Genomic DNA, 25,896 nt, shown 5'->3' on the forward strand with positions numbered 1-25,896 from the left:
TTTTTTGTTTTTGTTTTTCCACTCTTTCTTTTCCTTTCAATTAAATTACCCTTATCTATCCATGTGCCTTTTTTTCTTTCCAGTATACTTTCTTCTTTTGAGGACGGGGAGTGCGAGGGGTTGTGGTGGGGTTTAGCTGCCTAGCAGCGTAAAGACATCACAGCGGGTTCTCACAAGAGCAGAGTAGAGGGTAAGAATCACCTTCCTTGACCTGCTAGATATGCTTATTTTGATGCAGTCCAAGATATGATTGGCTTTCTGGGCTGTGAATGCACATTGCCAGCTCCTCTTCAGTTTTTCATCAAACAACACACACAAGTCTTTCTCCTCAGGGCTGCTCTCAGCCTATTCTCCACCCAGACACTACATGTGCTTGGGACTGACCCGGCCCAGACGCAGGACCTTGCAGTTAGCCTTGTTAAACTTCATGAGGTTTGCACAGGCCCATCTCTCAAGTTTGTCCAGGTCCCTCTGGATGGCATCCCTTCCCTCCAGAGTGCCGACTGCACCACACAGCTCAGTGTCATCAGCAAACTTGTGGTGGGTGCACTCAATCCCACTGTCAGTGTCACTAACAATGATGTTAAACAGCACCAGTTCCAATACCAACCCCTGAGGAATGCCAGTCATCAATGGTCTCTATTGAATATCAAGCTGTTGAATGCAGCTCTTTGAGTGCAACCATCCAGCCAGTTCCTCATCCACCAAGTGACTCATCCATCAAATACTTTTCTCTCCAATTTAGAGACAAAGATGTTGTGTGGGACAATGTCAAATGCTTTGCACAAATCCAGGTAGATGATGTTTGTTGCCCTTCCCTTATCCTCCAATGATGTAACCCCATCACAGAAGGCCACCAAATTTTTCAGGCATGATCTGCCCTTACTGAAGCCTTGTTGGTTGTCTCCAGTCCCTTCCTTATTTTCCATGTGTCTTAATGGAAATCTACCATGTAAATTATTTATATAACATTCTTATTCATCAACAGTCACTCCCACTGCTATGACTTTGGAGAGTATACCACAGGTGGGGGCTTGTACCAGAGAAGGACATACACTTTGGTTAGACCATTTGCTTAATTCTTTAGACAAAAGTTGCAAACATCAGAATTAGTAATTGTATTAAGCAGCACAGGCTGTTATTATGGATAGACTGTGTAACATATAAAAAACATAATGAAAAAATTAGTGATAAGAATAAAAACATTTGTTCATGAGACCTACAGTTGCCTGTGTTGTATTAATGCCTACGAGAGGTAAATTGCAACTGTTCATGCCAAGATGCTTAAAGGAAAGTTTGTGTAATTCTGTGACCTGCAGCTGCAGAATATGGATAACTTCCCACTTTTGACTAGCCGTTGTGGAAACGAATTGCAGTTTGATTTGACTTTAATTTGTGTACAACCATAACAGTGATATGCATGAATACTCAAAAGTGTTTTTTTCACAGGTTAGATTCAGAGTTATCTGTACAGTGATAAAGACTTTGTTTCAGACATTTCTATTAATAGCCATAAAGTGGATTATATGCAAATATTATAGTTAATAATCAACAACACTTTGTTGCCCGTGAACTGAAGAAGGTGTTATGCATATTATCTTTGTATTTTATACGAATACATTCAGCAGTAGACATTAAGTTAGGTTTTCCACTCAAAACTCTTCGAGGGTACTTCTTTGCTAGGTACTTTGCTACTAAGTATGTGAAAATACGATAACCGATTAAAACAAACTTAGGTAAATGTCCTTTTAAAAACTGTAAAACATGTCATTGCTAATGAATAACAGGTCTTACTCATGAATTATTAGTGTAATCAGAGAAGAAGACCTGGAAGATTAGCATGCAGGGATTTCAAAAGTTAGATTCCAGATGAATTATAAAAACTAGTTGGATTGAATGTTTTTCTCTGCAGCTAGATGTAAAATTTCGTCATAGCAGGGGAAGGGACTAGGGAAAAAGCAACTGAACATTATCACTTTCCCTTACTGTATTGATATTTCAATTTCTATGGCAATTAGAAAAGAGTTGCTCAATATAACAAAACTATATTGTAAAATGTAGGATGCATTATAGCTCCAGTTATTGTTGATTGGAGAGATATCTGTCTGGTCATCAACTCAATAGAGTTACTAAAGTAATCTTTGTTCACTCAAAATGCAAGAACAGTAGAGAGCCTTGCAGGTGGAATCCAAGAGATGAATGTAGTTCAGAGAAACTTTGTATATCTGACTGAAGATGCACTTTTCTGTGGGAAAGTGATCATTCCTTGCTTTATCATTCTACCCTTTCCATATAGACATATCTCCACAAATGCTTAGTAGAGAGGAAATAAAAGCAGTCATGAGTACACTTCACAAAACACACAGACAGTAGGACCATGACATATATTTTTACATGCATATATTATACATATAAATATATATAATATACATCTATTTTTATACATATATACATTGGAAATACCACATCTGCTGTTCAAAATATATATGCCAGATCAGGGTGCTCCATTCAAAGACACATTTTTAAATAGAAAATACTGCTTCCTACCTAGCCTAGGTTTGTTTTACATTAAAATATAAATATGGCAATGAAAAGTGCTTACATTTTAGAGTAATCATACATTCACTCCAATTAGTAATAGTAGGATCATAGGAAATCAACAATAAAAGACAAATGAGACCTATTAAAACTGTGCCCACATAAAAAATAATAATAATAACAACAACAATAAACTAATTTATTATTTAGTTATTTAAATTTATTTAATTATTTTAACCATATCCAGGTCCAGAATCTGACAGTCTCTTGTACCACTTACTTCAGAAGGCTTGTAAAAGACTCATATTAGGCAGTAATTTGTCAGAATAACAAAGTAAGACAATTACATTTCCTACCCAATGTAAGAGTTTCAAAAGCTTTATATCTGTCACTTAAAACTAATAGTTCCATGTTTATGTCCTTTTCAAAATAATTCTGTTTTGTTTGTTTGTTTGTTTGTTTGTTTTCGGGGGGTGGGGGGGGGGGAGGCCACAGAATCACAGAACTGTAGAGGTTTGAAGGGACCACAACAGATCATCGGGTCCAACCCCTCTGCCAAAGCAAGCTCCTTACAGCAGGTTGTCCAGATAGGCATCCAGACAGGCCTTGAATATCTCCAGAGAAGGAGACTCCACAACCCCCCTGGGCAGCCTGTTCCAGTGCTCTGTCACCCTCACCATGAAGAAGTTCTTTCGCATGTTGGTGTGGAACTTCCTGTGTTCCATTTTTTGGCCATTGCCGTTGGCCATTTGGCCATTGTCCTGTCCCCACAAACCACTGAAAAGAGGTTGGCCAAATCCCACTCTCTCCCACACTTAAGATATTCATAAAAATTGATAAGATCCCTTCTCAGTCTTCTCTTCTCAAGACTGAACAGACTCAGGTCTGTCAGTCTTTCCTCATAGCGAAGATGCTCCAGGCCCTGTATCATCTTTGTTGCCCTCTGCTGGACTCTTTCCAGAAGATCCCTGTCTTTTTCGTACCAGGGAGCCCAGAACTGGACACAGTACTCCAGGTGAGGCCTGAAAAGGGCAGAGTAGAGGGGGAGGATCACCTCCCTTGACCTGCTGGCCATGCTCCTTTTTATGCACGCCAGGATCCCAGTGGCCCTCTTGGCCACGAGGGCACACTGCTGGCTCATGCTCAACCTGTTGTCCACCAGGACCCCCAGGTTCTTCTCCGCAGAGCTCCTCTCCAGCAGGTCATTCCCCAGTCTGTACTGATACATGTGGTTGTTCCTTCCCAGGTGCAGGACTCTACACTTGCTCTTATTAAACTTCATTTGGTTTCTTCCTGCCCAGCTCTCCAGCCTGTCCAGGTCTTGCTGAATGGCAGCACAGCCTTCTGGCATGTTGGCCACTCCTCCCAGCTCTGTATCATTGGCATACTTGCTGAGGGCAGACACTATTCCCTCATCAAGGTCATTGATGAACATGTTGAACAAGACCGGACCCAGCACTGACCCCTGGAGAACACCACTAGTCACAGGTCTCCAGCCAGACTCTGCACCACCGATAACCACCCTCTGAGCTTGGCCAGTCAGCCAGTTCTCAACACACTTTACTGTCTACTCATTTATCCCACACTTTCTCAGCTTTGCTAGCAGGATATTGTGGGAGACAGTACCAAAAGCCTTTGTTTTGCTTTTTTGTTGTTGTTGTTTGTTTTGGTTTTTTTGTTTGTTTTGTTTTTTTTTGCTTAAGGGAGTACTGTATCAGTTCTACTGGTTAACTGATTCACTAAAAGAGCACATTGTATAACAAACACTGCACTCTTACTTGAAAATTAATGAGATTTAGCTACATCAGAGATCAAGATAATGGTATGCCTAGCAAGACAGTAGTGTTGTGTAATGGAAATTGTGTAGTAGACAGTAGTGTTGTGTTTACGCATTATGTAATAAGACATGTATTAACTAGCATGCTATCCAAAATTGTAAAGGCTGATTATCCAAAAGTGATCACCTTAAAGGAAATAGCCATAATTTTCAGATGTGCTGGGTGACCACAGCTTCCTTGGATATCACCAGAGAAAAAGGCAAGTCAATGCCTTCCATCACATTCAATTCTAATAAGTACCATACATACACAGGACTCCTTAAGATAATGCTATTGGTGGAACATATAACCAATGCTATTGGTGGAAGCTCTCTTTAAATTAAAGGCCTAAAATTCTGAAAATAGAGTTATTGATTTAATTAAAATTCCTTTATAGTCACGTATCATTTCATTAAGGATAAGACACAGGTGTTCAATGAATATCCTTATTATTAAGGAACATATTTATAGAGATCATCATATACCAACTACCACATCCATGGGCTGATAACAAAAATAAAGCCCATTATTATGGTCTTGGAGTGATTAATTGGGAGGATTTACAGAAACAGGGCACCTATTTGTAAGTCATGACGTTGTATGCTTTCATTCTGAAGAAGATACTAGTGTCAAGGAGAATGCGTACACAGACCATGTGGGAAATCTTACTCACTCACAGCAGTGCTTAAAAAAATAAGAAATAAAAAAATGGACCACTGTTTAAGGTCTGAAAACTCATTTAGCTTATTTCCTTTGAGAGATCAGTTAGAAGAAAGTTTCACTTGGTTCTTGTGTCTTCAGTAATTCTCTAAGGAAATAACATGTTCAACAACCCTTCAGATGTGCAGCAGTGTTGACACAGTTACTATGTTTCCAATGCACTCACACTTCTATCATTGTGCTAGAGCATTTGCATGTGTTTACATCTCAGAGACAGTATGTAACCAACAGGAACAAAATAGTGTTGTGAAAATTGCTACATTATTAAAATATGTTTCCATGTGGTTGAGATCTAGGTTCGGACAAATAAGGGACAACTTCAATTAGTATTGTTCTGTAATTTAAAACAGCCTCTGCTTTATATACATATATTCTGCATTGTCTGTTGGTTTTAGTAGAAATTAATGAGAAAAAACACCTACATTAAAATGCTGAGTAATCCTTGTCAGCAGGAAGTGGAAGGTTAGTTGACTTGAAAAGTAAAATGCAAGAGTTCACACTTAAGAAATAAAAAAAGGAAAGATGGTATTTGACCTTTATAAAAAACAGATCTTACTTAACTTGAGCTGAATTTACGTGCTAGAGGTGAGCGATGGAAATCAAAACTCAGCTTTAACTGTAGTGGGGCTACTTACCCATGCTGTATTATAAAAAACACTTCATCATCCAGCCCCATAAGCATACAGTTCAACAGTTTGCTGATGCTTGTATAATTTAACAGATGATATAAAGAATACAGTCCGTTAGAAATACTGACAAACTCCAACAAGACAGGACTTTTTTACTTAAACCTAAAACTGCTCAACAGACAGAAAATCTGAATATAAAGAATTAAAATGTATACAGCTACAAACCAGATCTGTTTTCTACTGGAATTTCAGCTAGCATTTCCCTTATCCAGTTATGTCTATCTATCTGTTGCTTGTGCTACTGTTCCTCTGCTTCTCTGGAGTGAAAGTGAAGGTTACTGAGACATATCCTGGCTTCAAACTTCATACCAAGGCAGCAAAACCAACATCTTTTTTGTGTATATCCCTGACCTTATGTATCACATATGTCACCAAGTAAGGAAAAATTCAGTTATCGTTTTTTGGTTGTTGTTTTTTTGTTTTTTATATACTCTTACATAAATAAAAGAATATGAACTATAGCAGTCATTTAAGCTGTTTATAGGATCCTAGAGGCTGAAGCATTCACAGCACTTTTCTTTGAATGACAGATTCATATACTGTCAAACATTGTAGAGCAGTGTTCAATGGCTTACTGCAACTGGGATGGTCATAGCTATTACCACAGCTTGCCCCTTAATGGAGATTTCCCAAGGGGGTGTTCCATTGTGAAAGTAACTAGTTCCAGTTTTCAGCTCGTAATGCATAATAATACAAATATCTTACAAAGGTATATCTTCAAGTTTTTAATGGAACATTAAGATTAATACCATTCTGTAAACTGCTTGCTATTTTGAATTCCCCTTTCAGTTTGAAGAAAAAGGTCCTAAAAAAAGTACACCAGACAAAAGTTCTCAATAATAGCTAGTGATTAACAAAGTAGCTCTTTAAAGAGCCAACGTAATTATTGAAAATTAGTGTGTATGCTCACAGTATATGGTATAGATATATCTATATAAGATGCAGGTAAAGAGAAATTGTGAGTTCTGGTGGTAACACCTATTAACGTCTCTTTTTATTTTCAGAAATTTAAACATTAAGAACATCTGCCTCCAGGACAGAGCATATTAATCTTTAGCAGAATCAGTTAATCACCTTGCAGCTGTATTTACACCTATGCATATATAAATTCAGAATTCCCCTTGGGCGGTTACTTGGCTCTCCTTCATCGTTCCTTTGTACCTTTATTTTTATTTTTAATATATCTTTAAAGCCTTGGACATTATCTTCAGAGTTTCAGAAAAGCTTAAATATAAAGCAGTCCTTGAACTGCTAGGGCAAGTGTATTTTACAGTAAATTTAGGAGCTTTTTGCCTTTTACAGAGATCTGGAGTTCCCTTTAATTTTCCAGAGATATAAGGGGACAGAAAGGAAGAGCAGCAGTTTTGCAAAACTTGATTTCCTCCTCTATTTGCAGTTCACATATAGACAGTCATCCATTTCATTTAGAAGTCTTCTTCACAGTCCTCCATGACAAAAGATGGAGAGGGGCAAAAAAGATCAGACAATTGTGTGTTACCACTTTCAAAAAAAAATAATTAAAAAATTAAAATTAAAATTAAAATAAATTAAGTACTCTGTTCCCAAAGTGGCAACACCTGGGGATCCTTTCCTTCTTCAACAATGAAGGAACAATTAAAAATGACTTTTATTTCTGTTTTCAAGTTAAATGGCAGCTTTTGTATTCACAGCAGGAAGTCACATTCCCATTTGACACACAAAATGTTTGTGAAGGATTCCCTTTTTCTTTAGAGATTTCAGTCTTGTGCTCTCTCTGCTAGCATGACAGTGTGGTGCAATTGCCTAAAGTAACTAGGAAAATAAAACTAACATTCACATTTTAAAGAAAATGTGCAGCACTGAAGAGGCTTTCAGGGTAGGGCGTAGCTGCATTACCTGAGCATTCCCTAAGCTTCCAACCTTAGATGCTATCACACTGGGGGAACCTGGTGTGCTGGCTCTAAGAAACAGTACGGAGCGTAGAGTGGAGTGGAGACACCACAGCTAGGCTCTGTGACCAGGTGGGGACTCGATTGTTCTTGTGCACGAGACCGATAAGCCGCACTTTTTGCTTCCCTGAGCCAACGACCTGTCATGTTTTGACAAATGCTGTACTCTGGTGTACTTTTGCTCATTATAATATCATTATAATACCAAAACACACCTCCATCCCAAAAGCTACCCACCTCCAAGGTGCGACTACCCCTCACTGAGCATGCACTATGAATTTCTCGGAGCCTATTCCTTTAAATGGAGACAGGAAAACTTTTCACCAATTGTAACTAAGATATGCTTGACTAGAGTCACTCAAGCTCCACCTAAAAGACAGAAAATAATATAAATTGGCCTAAGAGAGAGGGGATGTCAGGGAAGATATTATCATTAAGATACCATTGTCAGGGGAGATACCATCACGAGGGAATACACCATCCCGAGGACCTCCTGACTCCTGGGATCATTCGACAGGCTGAGCCTCTCTTTCTCCCCCATTAGGATGCCTTTGGGTGAGATTTGAACACTTGGTTATACTGTGTGTCTCCACAGAAACTTAGAAATCTCTATAGAGTCTTTGTGCCTTTTAATGCGTTAATTTCCAGGCTGCGCACCTGTGTATTTAATGTGTGCTAGCTTGCTTTTGCAGACAGTAAATTATCGCCGGCAATCCAAAGAACCTGTGTACCTGTTGCTGTAATAAATTGCACCTAACTGTATTGTTCCTAGCCGTGATAGTTCTCATTGAACACGACTAGAGTAAGGGCGGTTATATTTTATTGGTGAATCCGTGACTGTGGTAGTTCAGTGCTCTGAATCTGACTATACCCATATCGGTTAATGCGTTATTGGTGAATCTGTGATTGTGATAGTCCAGTACCCTGAATCCAACCGGACCCGTAACGGTTAATCGGCTACACCCCTTAACACGACAGATAGATGTGCATTTCATGTCACGGTAGACCTGGCTTGCCTCTAAAGACTCTGAGGATCCAAAAATTGAACTCTTTGTTTCCTACAAATCAATATAATTTGTAGGCTGCACCCTCAAGACTTCACTTGAAGTCACTAGTCCTCAATAGAAGCATAAGCCAACATCTCCTGAAATTTACAGAGGCATAGCTTTAATTGCAATCAACCGGACACTTCATAGATTGCATGAGAAGGCTAGTATGGATCTCTCTAAGCATCTGTGTGGAGTCTGTAGTTACCTTCCTTGGCCTCCACCTACAATAAAGATGTTTAAAGATGTATTCCTACTCCAGCCTAAAACCAAACGCTAACTGTATTTTCATTCTCTTTTGGAGAACTCATTAGAACATCTGCAGTGTCATTTAGCCCAACGATGGTTAAGTCACAAGTTATTCACAAGGCAGCAGAAGATAATCCATAAAAATATTGCATTCAGAGAAATATCAAGTGCCTTGAGGGAATTTGTGACAATTGAGTCAATTGAGTCAATTTGTGACTGCCATGAGTATCCTTTGGCATCCCAAGTGTCACATTTTTTTTTCTTGCTACTCTACAATTAGTTGTTGGCTTTGTTGTTGTTGTTGTTGTTGTTTTCTAATATAGAGATTTTATATATATATTAATAACTTACTATTTACATACATGACACAGCAGCATTCAGCTCTCTTGCCAGCTGCTTTAAAAGTAGAGGTGTGCAGTTGTGTGAGTGCATTTTTAAAAGTCTAGATGATCTATAGACTAAAAACCTCGAGGAACACTGGTCTAAGGGAATAAAATTTTAATAGTGTGGTGCGAGGTTCCCAGCTTTGAATAAGTTAATACATTGGGCTTAATTGGCAAGGTTTTGCTGGAAGCTGCATGTGTTGGCCTCTGTGAGCAGCGCCCAGAAGCTGCGCCATTAGGTAAGAGTCAGTTTCAGTCAGCTTCAAAAGGGACCCACCACTGTGCAGAGACAAGCCAGGGAGTGATAGTTGTTAGGCTTCTGAGTGAATTTAAGACACTGGAAAAAACTGCTGTGCAACAGCAGCTGGGAGAGAGGAGTGAGAAGCTGGAAGATGAACAGCCCTATGGACACCCAGGTCAGTGCAGAAGAAGGGCTAGAGGTGCTCCAGGCACGCAGCAGCAGCAGTTCCTCTTGTGGGAATAAAAATGTTGGTTTTGCACAGAGTTACATTGTTTAAAGGTAAGGAATGTGATATTGAAATATGCTTGCAGTGATAAGAAATCTTAGCAGACGACCTTGTAAAATGCAGACAACCAGACTCCTTAGAGCAATGAGGCAAAAATCATGGTGTCAAGTCTAGTCTGATAAGTGAAGAAACATTACCACTTCAAACAGTAAAAAAGCTAAAGAAAATTGAAAATTAACAGGCTGGCAACTGAAAGCCATGTATTGTTGTGAAGCATCGGATAGGTTGTGAATCTGGACTACCCAGTCAATGGGGAAACAGGGGAGGGTCCCAATCATCGAGAAATAAAGTATATAAACAGTATTGTGTGACTAATAGGAGTGCTCCTGCTTGTGGGATGCGAATAAAATTGCTATTTCACCGACATCCTCGCCTGAGCCTATGTCATTGGCTACAGAGTGTTTCTCACACCCTGCAGCCTGTGGAGAGGCCCCTGGTGGAGCAGGCTGTCCCCCTGCAGCCCATGGGTCCCACACGGAGCAGATCTCCACGCTGCAGCCCCCCCGTGGAGGAGCCCCCGGTGGAGCAGGTGGATGTGGCCTGGAGGAGGCTGCGGCCCATGGAGAGCCCCCGCAGGAGCAGGCCCCGGGCCGGAGCTGCAGCCCGTGGACAGGAGCCCACGCAGGAGCAGGGGGTCTGGGGGGAGCTGCCGCCCACCCGTGGGGGACCCGTGCTGGAGCAGTTTGCTCCTGGGGGATGGATGGACCCCGTGGTACGGAGCCGTGTGGGAGCAGTGCTTGAAGAGCTGCTGCCTGCGGGCAGCCCCCGCAGGCTCAGTTCGGGAAGGACGGCATCCCGTGGGAGGGACCCCACGGGGAGCAGGGGCAGGGAGGGACCGTGAAGGAGCGGCGGAGACAAAGCATCAGGGACTGACTAGAGCCCCCATTCCCCATTCCTCTGCACTGCTTGGGTGGTGGAGGTAGAATACTGTAGATGGGGGGAAGGTGTTTTTAGTTTGCTTTTAGTTTCTCACTGTTCTGGGCTGTTATTAACTGGCAATAAATAACATTAATCTTTCCTGTGCTGAATTTGTTTTGCCTGCAACCGTAACTAGTAAGTGATCTCCCTGTCCTTACCTCAACCCACAAGCTCTTTTCACATTTTTTCCCCAACGTTTTAAAGAGGGACTGTGAGACAGTAGAATGATTGTGCTTGGCTACCTACTGGTGTTAAAACACCACAGTCGGGGATAGTTGCTCTTGTATAATAATGTTGATATATTCCTATGCAATTCTGTAGTGCAGCATGCTGCAATGAAGTGAAGCCGAGTATTTGCTAGCGCAACTGTCTCTAATCTAGAGAAAGTTCTCCTCTCAGTGTCAGACTTCTCAGGAAACACGCATCTACAGAACTCCATATGGTTGAGTGCAGTAAACATTCTACTGCTAAGTTGAAACACACCACAGAAAACATCCCACAGCAAAAGATCACATTTGTTAACAATTTTGAAATCATTTGTAAGGTTCTTTAACGTTACCCTTGATTTATGCCATTGTCTTCACTGATTCTTGTACAGGCTTTTCCCATATGGAGACAATTAGGACACTGTAGAGAAATACATTCTTAAATAAAAAAACTGTTTTTTTTCTTTAAAAAGAAACTTTCAGAAATCAGAACATTTTGGCATTTGAAGAGCCCTAAAGATCTTTGAAGTGTTCCTCCTGCAGAAAAGATCATCCTTTTTAGAGATGAAGAGAGTAATAAATAGAACTGTTTTACTGTTTTTTTTGTGTGTTTGTTTTGTTTTGTTTTGTTTTTTTTGTTTTCCAAGTTTATGGTTAGATAAGGCCCAGAAGCTTGGAGCCTTTATTCTCAGCATGCCCCTTTGAATTGTGCATATGTCATTGTAATATGTATCCTCATAAATAGAAGAATTGTTGTAAGTTCATAGAACTTGGGACTGTTTTCTACTTTCAAAAAGTTCCTATTTTGCTGCTTGGAATTGATTGTATATGGTGCAACCAAAAAAAAAAAAAAAAGCAAAAAAAACCCAGCCAAACAGTTACATGTCAAGGAGTCCTTAACCATGAGAGACATGTGGAAGGACTGACAGGAAAACCACTGACATCATTGTATTTTAAAATCATCTATTTCTGAAGCACATATTTATAGTCATAACATAATTAAATATACTAATAGTCACATATGAATAATCTTATATAATAAAGTAACTATCTGGATATTTGCTCCCTCTACCTATGTATGTCTAATTGTGCATCATTATTTTAGAGACATATGCTTTAGACAGAAAAATATATCAGATATTATATATAGCTTTCAAAAGCAGTATATGCTTTTGAAATGCTAAAATGGCATATGCATGTTTTAAACAATATACTTATATAAAAATCAACTATGTTTAATCAGGAAAAAGTATGCAGCAATTAAGTATGTGCAGTATGTACACAGAAAAGCAGCATGGTGTTCCTTAACAAGAAAAGATTAGCAAAAATCTCTGCAAATAAAATGTACTTATATATATCCATCACACCAAAACACTGAATATGAAATCTTAGTGTCAGGAAGATGATTTAAAGTGTTCAGAATGGTATTTGTAGGAAAATGAAACTATCAACAATTGCTATAAAAATTGAAACAAAACAGAAAAAAGAAAATCTATGGAAATACAACTAGAATCCAAATCGTTGTATTAGGTGAAGTGAAGAAAGAATCACACGGTTCCACTTCAACAACAATAATGAAGGCATCAATGTGCTTTTTGGTTTCCAGGTTTTAAATCTATAGAATAGTTTTCTTCAATTACACTGACAGATTTCCTTTTGGGGGGGCAGGGTTAAGAAGTACTACTTCCCTTAATTTAGAATTCCTTTCTACTATTTTTAGTGTATTTTTTTTTTAACTTGGAAATAAAAGGCACTTCATATGTTTCCTTATTAAAGAAAATGACATGAACAAGCTGCTTAGGGTGTTGACACTGTTTAAAGATATACCATAAGGACAAAACAACACTTTTTTTTTTTCATTTATTCAGCAATGAGCTGCAAGTATGTATTTTAATTCTAAGACTCAAAGGATTGCTTTTTCTCTAACACTTCTTAAGTTTATAAAATTATTTGAGGGCCTTCTAATATGCTGAAGAATAAAATGGAAGTTTTAGATGCAACCAATGTTAGGGTAGAAATTTTCATCATTTATTTTGCTGGAATCCAAGAAATATTTTACATACATTATTTTCTATGAAGGATAAATATGAAAACATGCTGGATTTTATAGATGTTCTATTCATTAACTTGGGAAACTGGTTTATGAACCAATCGATCCATGTTTGGTGTACATTTCAGTGTAGTAGAAGGAAAGTTGTATTTATTTGCAGGGTGTTCAGTACAGGATGCTGAAGATTGTCTTCGAGGAAGCTACATCTTAGCTCTTAGTAAATACAAAAGTTCAAAGTGAATGCTATTTATAAATTTTCTAAGACAATGGCAAATGCAAACTGTTTTTTTTCTTTTTTTTTTTTTTGTAATATAAACTGGCAATGAGAACTCCCATGCACTCAGCTTGTGCCCTAGTAGAACTACCTATATCCTTATCACCTCCCAAAATATCAAAGCTATAAAGCTATAATAAATGTTATAGTAAATGTCAACATATTGATATATATCATAACATCTTATATATTATAACATCACCCATCTGTTACAAATGACTGAGTCCCAGATAGGATTACAATCAAAGTTTACAATTTATTAAACGAATACAGGCAAGCAAACAGCACTGGGTGCGCCGGGAGTCTCTGCTCCACCAGGACACACACCTGTTATGTAAAGCAGCTGGTTTTTATGCTCCTAGGCTAATACATATTCATTACTACTTCTAGAAGAGGCAGGGTTATTATAATTGGTTTCCAGAATCCGAAACCCTCCCAGGGGCACCTGCGTATCAGTCTCTGGTGGTCTCTCAGGGGTCGCTCAGGCTGAAGGCTCGTGGTCTTCCTTTCACGCTTTTCTCCTTCAGTCATGCTTCAGCTCCCCCTTCCTCCTTATTTGGTAGCCTCTGGGCCAGATTTCAGAAACTCTCGCAACATCCCGTGCAGTGGTCAGCAGTTTTCTCTAAAAAATCCCTTTGTTCTCTTATCACCTATACTTGGACCTCAATGTTAACCCTTCAAATCCCTTATTGACACGAATTGCTGGACCATTCCTTACACATCTATTCAATCAAGGGAAACCTGATGGTGTAATCTTTTTGGATTTCAGTAAAGCTTTCCACACAGTTTGCCATAGGATTCTGCTGGACAAAATGTCCTGCATACAGATAGACAAAAGCATCATAGGATGGGTGAGCATTTGGCTGAAGGGCAGGACTCAAAGGGTTATGGTAAATGTGGCCGCATCAGGCTGGTGGCTGGTCACTAGTGGGGTCCTCCAGGGCTCCATTTTAGGGCCAGTTCTCTTCAAAGTTTTTATGAATGATTTGGATGTAGGACTAGAAGGTGTTTTGAGCAAATTTGCTGATGATACTAAACTGGTGGACTCAGATGAGGGTGGAAAGGCCTTGCAGAGAGATCTGGACAGATTGGAGAGCTGGGCAATCACCAACCACATGAAGTTTAACCAGAGCAAGTGCCGGGTCCTGCAGCTGGGATGCGGCAACCCTGGCTATACGTACAGGCTCGGGGACGAGATGCTGGAAAGCAGCCCCACAAAGAGGGATCTGGGGGTTTTGGTTGATAGCAAGCTGAATATGAGCCAGCAGTGTGCCCTGGCAGCCAGGAGGGCCAACCGTACCCTGGGGTGCATCAAGCACGGCATCGCTAGTTGGTTGAGGGAAGTGATTGTCCTGCTCTACTCTGCACTGGTGCAGCCTCACCTCGAGTACTGTGTGCAGTTCTGGGTACCACAGTACAAAAAGGGCGCGAAACTGTTGGAGAGCGTCCAGAGAAGGGATCCAAAGATGGTGAAGGGCCTAGAGGGGAAGACGTATGAGGAGCAGCTGAGGTCACTTGGCCTGTTCAGCCTGGAAAAGAGGGGGCTGAGGGCAGATCTCATCGCAGTCTACAGCTCAATAGGGGGAGTGGAGGGGCAGGAACTGATCTATTGTCTTTAGTGACTAGTAACGGGACCCGCGGAAATGGTGTCAAGCTGCGGCAGGGGAGGTTCAGGCTGGACATCAGGAAGAGGTTCTTCACTGAGAGGGTGGTCGCACACTGGAATAGGCTCCCCAGGGAAATAGTCACTGCACCAAGCCTGTCGGAGTTTAAGAAGCGTTTGGACTGTGCTATTTGTCATATGGTCTGAATTTTGGGAATTTTTGGGTGGACCTGTGTGGAGCCAGGAGCTGGACTCGATGATCCTTGTGGGTCCCTTCCAACTCAGGATATCCTATGATTCCTATGATCTTATAATATTATACATTATTGAATTCTTATAATGTATAACAGACCAAATTATAAAACAAAACAAAACAAAACAAAAAAACACTACCAACTGCCTTAGAATATCATGGCTTTACAAACATGAAAACTTAAAAAAATCTATTTTGCATTCTGAATGTATATCATATTGTGACATACGGAGTAATAATTCGTGTCAAGAAGATGGTTGATGTTGATAAAGAAGGGGGAGATGTGGGAGTGTGGCCATGGGGGTCAACAAGCCCCATGGTTGGTGATAACACCAGACTCTTAATGATGAGGCCATCAGGAATGTAAACAGTTTAGAGGGAACAAAGAAGGGTGATTCAGGAGATGCCTTGCCATCTCGGGTTGCTTGTTCTCCCTCCATTAAAGCACAGAAGTTGCTGGGGGTTTGCTGATTGCCAGGCAAAGTTGTTTGACCAATGAAGAGTTAGTGGAAAAGGACTGCTGTGGGGCAAATGGTATAAGAAGGGAGCCTGTCCTCAATATGGGATGTAACACATATATAATGAAGTTATGTCATCAATAAAGAAGTAGCAGTTACTGATATAGAACAGTGAAAAACGCTGAGTAAACTGTTAAAATTTGTTGTTTAATGTTATATGATAATCATAGTATCAGTGTGGTTTCAAGGGTTAACGAAACACGAGAAAAGACAGCCTCGCATAAGTTGGTGTCAATCACATTTTGTTACTTTCAGGAACCTTGTGGAGGGCAGAGCATGCGCAGAAGAAGAGGGAGCCGGTCGAAGCCGCCCCTACGGTCTGGATGAGATAATTATAATACGAAGCGTGGATAGGTACATATAGACTTACTCGGGTTTCTTATGAATATGTAAAAGCAATGTTCTATATATTTAGAAAGTTTATGGTTGTGCGTGCATGTTGGTAGAGCGTTGACTCCAAGCGCATGCAGCACCGTTAACTTGCCTTTTATGAATATTGCTAAATTCAGATTGAGTTTTACCTTCATTTATAATGCATATTATAGATTTTTTTTCCATTAAGTGAATTCTGTCAGGTTACTGGACTTTATTTAGCTCTACAGAGAATGAGTTTCTTAGGGGTTTAACAGAATGAAGATAGGAATAATGTAACTTTCCTTATTGGTGTAGCTGTTGCCATAAGTCTAGAATTTACTTTCCCAAGCCACACAGAGACCTAGTTGGAAAGTAGCTTATTTAGGAATGCCTCTTCATGTCTGCTTACTTCATTCACTGGAAGCAGCTTAGCGCAGTGGGGGAGGTTCCTTGCTGAGAGCTTTCCAAATAAAAGGCAAATTCTGTGCCAAATGTCAGTTCTCAGTGTACAAAATTTCAGTTCCCACTTCAAGCTTAATAGTTCCACAGAGGAACAGTTTGAACTGGCCAGCAAAACACAGGCACAGCACAGGTCCTTTCAGCAGTATCATTTTCAAAGTTCATATATAAACAGTAACTTTAATAAATGCACCTTTAAAAGTATTCCCAGGTATTGTGCATAGAGATTGGTAAAAGAAATATCTTCAGAATTTCTGAAGTATTGCCATCAACATCAGGGAAAGTTCAATAAATTCTGAAGTATCCCTTTCCTTTCATCCCTGAAAAAGAAAAAAAATGAGATACCAAGAATATATAACCCAGTGACAGGACTTTTCCATAGGATATGGGATACTCTGGCATAACATGTCTCTGAATCAGAATGGTCCATGGCTGAGGTACCCACCCACCTACTAGACTATGAATGTATTCACTGTCTTTCTTTCTCTCTCATGATCTATTTTCAGGTCAATTCATATAAATGGAGTAACTGTAGTAGCAAAGATCGTGAGATCTATCCTAACACTTTTCTATTTTTTGAAAATAAATAAATAAATAATAAAGCTTAAAAAGAGGAAATAATAAATAAATAAATAAATGGTAGGTAGATAGTAAATAAATAATAAATAAATAATAAAGTCTTCTAGTCAGTTTATGGACCTGCGACTGGAAAAAGAGAGCTTCAAGTTTCAAACTCAAGCAGGCAGAGTTAAGTTCTGAATGTTAATGCGTAGCTTCTCCCTTCCCTCCAAACATCAAGAGAAGTACATGAGCTAATTATAAAAAGGAAAATACAAAACAAATAAGGAAAACTGACACATTTTGATTTCCTGAAATAATGGGAAATGGAAAGGCAAAACTCCAGCAGGCAAAGTGACATCGAATCAGACAACTTATATGAAAAGATGCGTATACATTATGTATTGTTTCTTCCATATCACACTTAAGGGTAATTTCCATCTCCAACAGATGCTCCAGTGGCTGTTGTAGATCTGACTTGAGAAAGGGAAAGAAAGCTCACTGTATGTGTGTGTCACTGAGTGGGCAGTCACAAGACAGGCAGTGGAATATTCATCATTGAAGCAATTGTGAAGATGGAATAGCAAGTGAAGAGCCAGAGGGCAAAATCTGGCTTTTTGTATGAAGTGCTTTGTATGAGAATGGGACGGAGCATGGGAATTTTGGAACTAATATAAGTTCCAAACAGATACAGATAATTATTTTCTTCTCAATTATCCTGTTTTCTTGATATATGGATAATATGTTATCACACACAGCATGGTAAGAGCTCCTAAGTCTAGGCTGCTTCCAGTTACCATGACAATTACTAATGTTGGTTGTGTTTGATTCTTTGTGACTATGAGCAGCAATAAAATTTTCCATTTTTTTATGGTGTTTATTTTATATCACACAAACAGTTTGAGAACACGTTTTTTAGCAATCGAGCAGTATAAATGCTTAGGTTGACAGAAAACCTCTGTCACACTGGGAGATTCTATGATACTGTGAATGCAGCCTACAGACTTCTGGTACAGCCAAGAGGATTGCGCAGTTTTACTTATTTACCTATTTCCTTATTTATTTATTTTGGTTGACTGTGTTTGTCCTTTCCAGGGAACTGCACCTCTTACAGAAATTTACGTTCTCTAATGTTGAGCCAGATTTAAATCTGTGCTTCATATTGATGAGAAAATATTTCTTGACTGAGTTTGCTCTTGGGAAGATAAGTAGACAGAACATGAGTAACTTAATTTATGTTTTTTGGCTTTACAGTTCCTTCTAATTACTACTTACATGCCTTCAGGTTTTTACATATATCTTTGAGTATAAGAATTTTGTTTGCATTGTTCATGCAAGGTGACATTTTGTGCGTTTCGTTTTGATCATTTGCTTTTCTTTCCTTTTTTTAAATGATTTTTTATTCTGAGGTGAACAGCATGAGTAAAATCTATCACTTCTAAAGAGGTGACATAAAATTATTAAGTTCAATCGACTTGATGCATGACTTGTCACTGTGCTTGTTTATGAAAAATAACTATGGGATTAAATTCAGATCTCAGACTGTATTGAATGTAGGTCCAAAAACCTGCATTGCTGAAGAAGGACTCCATGATCATTTGCTGGGATTCTAGAAATAACCATTCTTGCACCAACACTGCCCACTTCTGTCTGACCAGGTAGAGTATAGACTCCTCTTTTCATTGTATATAAAATGTTTGTCTCAGACACGAACAGTGGAGTTTAAAAGCCAGAGATAAGCACATGGGAAGTCACTGCATTTACTTGATACAAGCTTATTGCCACCACTATTAAAGAACAGATAATGTTGTGGGAGGGGGCTGTTTGGTTGTTGTTGCTGTTTGTTTGTTTATTTGTTTTAAGCAAAAGACCATACCTATGGGCTAGAATTTTCAATTGTTCTGTAAGATACAAAAGTATGGATTGTCTTAGATGTGCTTATCTAAAACTTGCCTCTTTTGCTTCTCTCCAGACCTAATTCAAGACTAGACCTGTGTGAGGAACTAAACCAAAAGATTTAAATTTTCATGTTTTTATTCATTTACTTGTCTGCCCCAATCTTATGATCTAAGATTGCTAAAAAATATCTTTAGATTCTTTTCCAGAGAGCCGAATCTTCTGGTTGAAGTTTGCTATCTCAAAATCTTGTAGTTATAATCGCTCCACTTGTCTTTTTGTCTTCCCTAGCATTTAGCTTCTAACACAACATCACAGTATCATCTGTACTGCTCTGTCTGTTTCATTTTACTCTTTTAGTCTTGCAGCTGGTTTCCTTTGCTTCATTGTGCCAAGCAGAATATTCTTTACTGTTTTTCCCAGGCTCTTTGCAGCTCTACACTGTTAATTTATTCCATTTTTTTTTCTTTTTGTCTCGTTTGTCAATTTATACTAGCTTTAACAACTCATTTCTTGCTTTGTCATTTAATTAATGTCTCAGCTGCTCTCTCAATTTTTGGTCTTTACTCTCACTCTTCCTAGCCTGATCCAGAAAATATTAGGCTTTTCCCCTCAGTGATTCCACTAGAACTCTGGAGGTAAATGTATCTCTAAATATGTAGTTATGAAAAAAAGTCAAGATAAGTTGTTATGGAATAATTAATGCATTTATAGAAAAATATTAACACATTTGTAGTCACATTCAAATACACTCAACTGCTTCCTGTCTTTCCATTATCCCTTTTGCCCCACCCCTCCTTCTTACTACGTACACACACAATTGTACAGCTGGATAACTTCTGTTGTTGTTGTTGTTTAAATATTGATTATATTGGATATAAACATTATTTTCTTAAGGTTGTTAAAGTCATGACAATTCCTTGTCAGTAATTAATATATGTGCTGTCACAGAGAGTCCTAATTCTTTAGTAGAATTCGCAGCTTTTGCAGAGGGTGCCAGTTATGTTTTGAATCAATTGTTCTGCTGTTACTATGACTTTTGGTGTAAAATTACAGACTATACCTTAGTACTTTTTAGCTGAATACCACTGAAAACTACTAGTTCAGAATGTGGTAAGAGGACTACCATAGCTGAGAATAAGGAATTATTTAATTGTAAGTTTCAAAATAAAATGGACTCACAAATTATGAAGAAATTTTCAACTAATTTCAACTTCAAGATGAAATTCAAACTTTAAGCAGCACATGTGGCATAATTATTTATTTTTTCCAAATTTCCCATTGGAAAACTGTCTTTTTTTTTTCCTTTTTTTGACATTTAAACAGATAGAAACAAAGCCTTCTTATATTTAGACAATGACATGATAATTCAACATATGTACTTATGAATTATTTAATGGAAACAAATAGGGGACACCTGTGTTACTAAAATAAGCCTTATTTTAAAAGTCAATTAACTGACATATTGTATAGAATACAATAAAACAAACTGAATTCAAAATAGCACATTCTTTGATGGTTTTACATGAACTGGATGAATAAGACCAACAGAAGGAAAAAAAAATCTTCTGCAAATATTTCTGCAATTTAATTAACTAGAAATATTTAATTGTCATTCAAAAAATGATCATGACACAGAAAACTGAAAGAAGAAATTCTGAATGCAGCTTTAGATGCAAATCGAACAGCAACTTCTATTTTGTCATTATTACTGTCTCTATAATTCTTACATAATACATAATTTGAGGACTGTACATATTTTTATTCTCATGGAATAAGAAATAATATTTGTTATTAATATTCTGCAAAGCACTCCTTATCATAAGAAATGCATAAATGATGAATATGCAGCTGCTATAAAATCATAAAAAAAGACAGTACAACAACACAAAAAAAATGTAGTGTTTTAAAAGGTAAAAATCTTCATTCATTCCTCAAACAGGCTCCTTGCTGGTTTTCTTTTAGAGTGAGGCTTTCGTACAGTTTAAAATTAAAGACTAAACCCCACTAAACTTGACAAAAATATGTACAATTTAATGCTGCTAAGCCTGCAATTCAGCTGGAGAAATGCTGAAACAATTATGGTTCATCATCTACTGCCTGGAAGAGCTGAGCGAGATTTTTCAGACTCTGAAGGAAATCTGAAATGAAGATGAAATTTGTGGTCTTTTTCAGTTTTTTTTTGTTTGTTTGTTTTTTGGAAGCCTTATCAAGACTTTTGGAGTCTTGATTTCATTTTCTTAGCATGTCAATAGATGTAGCAGAATGTTAGATAACCATTTTTAAAAGTTTCATTAAACATCATTATTTTAAAATTTTATTTAAGGGAATTTGGGAACTTGAAAACAATGTGATTTTCTGATTTATCTAGTATAAGGACAGTATCTGGATATTATTATAGCTAAAGACCTACTTGTTTCACCAGGAGTCATACTCATTGCAAGACCTTTCCTTTGTATGCTACAGTGAGGCTATACTAGCTAGCAGCTAGCAGCTGGAGTCTTCCAAAACAGAGTCTTGGAAAATGGTAATAATAACTGTTTGCAAATATTTATGTTTATTTTCCCTCTTTAGAGAAACCAAGCTATCGCCAGTAATGAAAGGCAATTCCTTAACTAACACTTGCTGTCAGTCATTCCAGCCTTTTCTCACTTTCCAACATTGGCAGAACTGAGCTGGACAGCTCACAGGAAATTAAACTGCTGCTGCTGTTTTCTGACTTCTGCCATCTAACACTTCATGACGTGAGTGTCCTGACCTGTAGTTTGAGGATTATACTCTATAGAAGTGAGTTAATCATCATTATGGTGATTAAAATCATAGTCTGAAAAGTTTGTTTCTTTCAGTGAACTACATGAATTTTAAACGTTTCCTGCACAGACAACTGTGCATACATGCATGCACGCACACATACACATGTTTATGCACCTGTGAGCACATGCATGCACACTCACACATACACAAATATTTCAGGTAGATCTAGTAATTTTAAGGTCGACTACCGCTTTTCATTATAGCATGCCTTATAACTCTGCTAAGTGAAATCATTCCAGCTACAGTTTTACAAGCCATATGTCTCTTTCACCAGATGCTGGCTATTTTGTTTTGTTCAGTATTCAAAATTCTGGCAAAATGCTGACAATCGTTCTTTTTCAAAAGCTTAGGCTTAGGATATAACAGGAAATTTTGTGGAGAAACATTTATTGTTTGTTTTTTTGTTCTGTGTTCTTAATTTCTCATTTCACAACCTCTTCAGTTTCTAGCCTGTGAGGCAGGAAGACACCTCAGTGTAACTCAGTGTTCCTGAACTTTAGTATTTATTTGGTGCTAAAAAATACAAAAGTAGCTCATCTTCCTTTAGGGTTTACCTAAACAAAGGCTGGCAAAATGGCAGACTGATATGTTATTAGTTTCAGCACAGATGTCTGTGAAGGGAATTTTGAGATTCCAAGTCAACTGATGGCCTGAGTGGATAATATTATAATCTTGTGCAATATTATTTCTTTTTTTTCCTTTCCTTCCTTCCTTCCTTCCTTCCTTCCTTCCTTCCTTCCTTCCTTCCTTCCTTCCTTCCTTCCTTCCTTCCTTCCTTCCTTCCTTCCTTCCTTCCTTCCTTCCTTCCTTCCTTCCTTCCTTCCTTCCTTCCTTCCTTCCTTCCTTCCTTCCTTCCTTCCTTCCTTCCTTCCTTCCTTCATGAAACGAGTAGTGTCTATACTGTGCACTGAAAGTGGCAAAGATCTTTAAGAAAAAAGAAATAGGTACACATGAATCACAGAATTGTAGAATATTCTGTTTCTAAAAAGGCCTTGAAGTCCAACCATCAGCCTGACCTACCAAGTCCCAACACTAAACCATGCCATTTAACACCATGTCCACATCCCTTTTAAATACCTCCAGGGATGAAGACTCCACCACTTTCCTGGGCAACTTGTTCCAATGCCTGACCACTCTCACCATGAAGAAATTCTTCCTAACATCTGATCGAAAACTCCCCTGGCTGAGACCATTTTATTGCATTCTATTGCTTTTTACCAGAGAAAACAGACCAACATTTTCCTCACTACAACCTCCATTCAGTTAGTTGCAGGGAGCAGTGAGGTCTCTCCTCAGTCTTTTCTCCAGACTAAACAACCCCAATTCCCTCAGTTATTTCTCCAAATCCTGTTTTCTAGACCCTTCACCAGCTTTATTGCTCTTCTCTGCACATGCTCAAACTCAATGTCCTTCTTGCAGTGGAGGCCCCAAAACTGAACACAGTGCTTGAGGTTCAGTCTCACCAATACCAAATATAGGGAGACAATAATTTCTGTAGTCATGCTGGCCACACTCTTTCTGATACAAGCCAGGATACTATTGACCTTCATGGCAACCTGGGCACACTGATGGCTTAGGAAGTTACAGCTTATATCAGAGTACATACTCAAGAGAGCTGAATCAGTCTCACATGCTTTCTGACTTTGCACCTTTTGTAGGGGAAAAACTATATATTTCATTTACCAGGTGAATTTCTGAAGGCAATAATAAATCGACTGAAAATTGTTAGAAGGCCAGGGGATGGGGCTGTTAAAAATTTTGCTAGAACCTCTTCCATTTATTCTATTTCTCCGAATATTTAAAATCAAGATCAATCACATAAATAATGAGCTACTGTTATACAAAATAAATTGTTTTGCTTTGTTTTGTTTTGTTTTTCTATAAAATTTTAACTTAAAGGAGGTGAGAAAAATTACAGGGCAATAAGCAGGCTAATGCTTCTGCATTCTGATACTGTTACCTATGTTAATAGGGACCATAATTTGTTAGTTTTGTAATGCAATTAAGTGAAGCATACTTAATGGCTCTTCTCTTGTTCAAAGAAGACAAAAAACAGCTATCTTAACAGCATTGGTACAGAAACAGCAGTGTAGAAATACAGACTGACACATTTTCTTATAATATAAATACATGTCTAAGCAACTGCTGAGACCTTTTGGTGAAGTAATAAAATGCATAACCATGTACATGTATAACAAATCTGGCAGGATGGGGGTTGGCTGAGTTTGTAAGATTCTAGTCTGAACATTGAACAATTCAGCAATTTTCACAAATGCCAAAACCGTTCTCAAGAAGAAAAACATTTGGGCTTAATCAATTTAGAGTCAAGCGACTGCTGCCCCCAGGTGTCCATCAGGCACAGATACAAGAGCAGGTCTGCAACCGTAGGATATTTAAAAGCAGGCAGGGATGGAATATGTAATCTGGTAGTGAGATGACATGAAGATCTGGCTTTATTCTAAACTCTGAATCACGGAGATTGGAAGAACTTTTTCACTGAGTTAACTCGAGAAGCCAAACAGTTATTATTTAATCTGTATCCTGCAATTCTCTTTAAAGGTCATCTGAGTTGTTGACCTCTTTCAGTCTTTCCAATTAAATGAGTACAGCAATTATTAAGTGTCTTCATATATAGCCTGTATACAAAAACTCAATAAATTGTTATAAGAAGAAAAGTGTGAAAGGGCTGGATTCTACTGTTTGGATATTCAGGGCAAAGAACCAGCTAGCATATATGTTAAAGATATGACTCATTTTTAGTTCATTTAAATCCATTATTTAGTTTGCATTTTTATATGTAAATTTTAAGAAAATTCATTAGTATTCAATGAATAAGAAGTAAATATTTGAGGAAGATATGCTGAATTCTACATACTTCACACAGAAATTGAATTGTAGTTCTATAAATGTTGAACTCAACAAAGGCTTTCATCAATATATCTGGAGTATATTCTACCGTGAAGTCCAAATGTGCTCCTGCATGGAACCATCAAGGAAAGGTCATCAAACCTTTTGAAAATTTTTTAAAAAGCCTTATAGGGCTTCCATGTGTCATAAATAACCAAACCCAAAACTGCTTCTGCAGCCAAAATTGACTCAGTATCATACTGCTTATACAAAGAAGACTAAAATCAACAAGCTCATAGTAGATCACAACTTCCCACCTCTTTTTAGAAAAAAAAAAAAAAAAAAAAAAAGTAGGAACAAACCAAACAGTAGTTAATAAAAATCCTAAACTATGTGGTAGAAATTAAATAACCCATGAAGTGAATGTTAAGGTAATATATCTAGGCAAGCTTTTTAAATATTTGGAGAGTCTTTGAAAATATAGGCAACTATCAATGAAATATTTTCTTAGCTAAACATAAAGATTGCCAGTTCAATCAGATTCCTACTTATTTTGAGCATGTTTTCCTGACATTTAAAAGTTTAGTTTAATTTGCAGGTCTTCTCAACCATCAAATATGGCAAATTAGTCTTTCGATAAACCAAAATAATTCTTCTCTTTGTCTCATGTAAGAAATTATGACAATGAGTTATCCTGGAAAAATGTTTGCGTTAAGAAATATGATGTCTTTTCTGCTTAGCAAGAAGCTTTAGATTTCTTTAATAATATAGAAAAATACCTTGGCTAAACATATTTTTAAGTGAAGGGTTTTCAAATATCAGTAAAATCAAATTATATAATGTGCACAGAGATGGATTCTTTTCTTTATTGCCTTTTTGCTTGCAGAATCTAGGGAGTTTAGTTGTAAAATTAATTTTATAACCATCTGTCATCCTCTGTGCTTTGTTGTTTCGGTTTTATGCTAAATACATTTGTGATGATTTACAGACTTATAAGTACTGCAAGTTTTAGAATGACTCAGGTGTATTAATGGTACAGAATGTATTTTCTTACCCATCTTGCTTTTACCTTTCACTTTAATTAGGTATCTAATGAACAGGTATGAATGTGGTTGTACTAAAATCAAAGAAGCAAACATGGTTGTTAACAACAGGAATTATTCCACTGTATTTATCGATAGCAGATAAATTGCTTTAGGCCATGGTTACCCTTGTCAGAAACAGATCAGTCTTCACAGCACCCTGCTTA

The 25,896-nt window shown here is 38.0% G+C and overlaps 1 long non-coding RNA gene across 10 annotated transcripts in view; it reads right to left on the reverse strand.

Moving 5' to 3' along the window:
• Positions 1-6,965: 6,965 nt before the first annotated feature.
• Positions 6,966-25,896, reverse strand: part of LOC308185443 — a 102,545-nt gene continuing 83,614 nt past the window's right edge. For 4 of the 10 annotated variants that reach the window (XR_013943373.1, XR_013943374.1, XR_013943376.1 and 1 more), the window contains one exon: positions 16,067-16,852. This is a non-coding gene — a long non-coding RNA (uncharacterized lncRNA). Of the gene's footprint in view, positions 7,210-13,181; positions 13,285-15,907; positions 16,039-16,066; positions 16,853-18,137; positions 18,286-18,315; positions 21,128-22,570; positions 22,725-25,896 lie in introns of those variants that run through there. The other 6 variants (XR_013943371.1, XR_013943372.1, XR_013943375.1 and 3 more) reach the window with 6 other exon arrangements.

This window comes from Anser brachyrhynchus (genome assembly GCF_964034855.1).
Source record: "Anser brachyrhynchus genome assembly, chromosome: Z".
NCBI classification, from domain to species: Eukaryota; Metazoa; Chordata; class Aves; order Anseriformes; family Anatidae; genus Anser; species Anser brachyrhynchus.